Below are 2,256 nucleotides of genomic sequence, written 5' to 3' on the forward strand. Positions count from 1 at the left end.
TGGGCTGGAAATTGTCAAATCTAGAATGGGCCTTTATGGGCCAATTCTGTGTAAGTTGTATGGGCCGTACTTGCAAATGGGCCTGACTCAAGTAGGCTGCTAATGGGCCGGCCCGCTTATTTTGACAGGCCCAGCCTTTTCACCGGAATGGGCCTCTGTTGGGTCGTGTCACGTGTCCACCTGTCATAGGCGCCTCCTGTCCAATGAATGGATGACATCTGTCCCATAGGTGAGCCAACACGTGTTTCCTCCGGCCATTGACAATTTTACACGTGGAAAATCCTCATTGGTCCGGGCTGTTAACGGGTTATCGGATCCAAAACCGGACCCGGTAGCTTAACGGCGACCTGTTACGGTGGATGCCACGTGTGGTCACCCTTGACGAAAGCACTTCCATGACGCGCGGTTTATCGTCATGGAAGTGGACACTTCCGTGATGATAATTTTGGTAATGTCATGGAACACTTCTACGACAGCACAGGTATGACTATCTTGATTCTGTCATAAAATTGTCATGGATGTACATGCATGACAGAAAACGTGACCTACTGTGACAAACACGTATCATCACGGAAGTGTCTTTTTTTGTAGTGGAGAAGGGTGCGATGTGGGTTGGGGTTGGGCTGGTACGTGCGTGCGTGGTAGGGGTGGCTGCCCCTACCACATAATCGAGTCGCGTGATCGATCCACGAGATGTGCTTTCTCCTTGCCGTCAGCTGAGAAAAAGCATACAACAAAGTTTGTCTTTGTCGTCAGTCAAATAAAATTAGATGGCAAAGTCAGTCTTTCCCGTCAGCCAAATAAAAACTGACAACAAAGTGAGCTCTTTGCAGACAGTAAGAATTTGCTGTTAGTTTTTCTCTATTTTGCCGTCAGCCATTCTTTGCCATCAGCAGCTAACGGCAAAAGGTCGTCTTTGCCATTAGCCCCGACGGAAAGTTGATGGCAAAGAGCTCCACAGACAGCTTCTTAATTTATGTAGTGTTTGTTGGAAGTGGTGTCTCTGGGTGCTACAATGGAGAAAAAGTAGAACCAAGGACGTCATTTGCTGCAACAGTGTGTACATTTGTTGGAACAGGCCAGCGATAGAGCTGGAACATGACCGCGAGATCTACAACTGGCAATGGTGGTTGCTACGGCTGTTGTCAAGAAAGCTGCAATGGGCATCGGCAAAAGCTAGAACCGGCCACCGGCAGAGCTGCAACCAAGGTCTACAAAAGTCACGACGTCTAGGTGTTGCGACGGAGAGAAGCTTGAACCGACGACATTGTTTGCTGCCACCATGTGTACATTTGCGGGAACAAATCGACCATAGAGCTGGAACCATGACCGCGAGATGCTACAACCGGCAATGGTGGTTGCTGCAGCTGTTGTTGAGAAAGCTATAACCGGCATCGGTAAAAGCTGGAATCGACCACTAGTAGAGCTGCAACCTACGTTTACAAAAGTCGTGACAGTGACGATTGGGGTGATCTCATGCTACAACCGGCAATGGTGTTTGCTACGACCAGCGTCAACCAATTCTGCAACCAGTCATTGTGCTACGATCTTGGTCGACAAGGAGCTACGATCGACACAACAGTGCTCGGTGGCAGAGCTCGGCAAACCTTGGACACGGTGATTCCCTAGAAGCCATGGCGTCACCCTTGGCGCGGAGCTCGACGACCATGGTCGCGGTGTCTCCATCAGGTAGGGGAATCACGCAATGCGCGTGCCAACGCGAGGAAGGAGATGATTCTGTGGAGGGGGGATCCAACAATGCGGGGCACTCAACAGTGGCGGAGCTTGAAGCCCAACTCTGGGCAGGCCAAAAAAAGTTTTTTTGAGGGAAGGTTTTTTAGGTTTTTTTTTGAGGGAAGGCTAGGCGGACCAAAATGAAAGAAATAACCTTTGGGCCAACAGAAAAAAATGTGTACAAATTTCAAATGTTGGGCGGGTCGTGGCCCATCTGGCCTTGCTGTAGCTCCGTCATTGACACTCAAATCATACGCCCGCGCGGCGACTGGCCAAAATTTTGGCCGGTCGACCGGTGCCTATCATCACCCCCCCTTTTTTCTTGAGGGTATCATCGCCCTTTTTTTAAGGGAAAAAGACAGGAGCTCCTATACAGCGCTGTAAGTGCCGGTTTGCGCCGTTTGGCGCCTGCATGAACGCGAGTTGGGCCGGCCCAGGAAACGTAGCGAGGTTGTTAGATCACAAAAAATGGTGGGAAATGCGGTAGAGGCAGGATTCGATCTCTGACCTCATCTGGCCTTG

This window comes from Triticum aestivum, chromosome 3D (genome assembly GCF_018294505.1).
Source record: "Triticum aestivum cultivar Chinese Spring chromosome 3D, IWGSC CS RefSeq v2.1, whole genome shotgun sequence".
NCBI lineage: Eukaryota > Viridiplantae > Streptophyta > Magnoliopsida > Poales > Poaceae > Triticum > Triticum aestivum.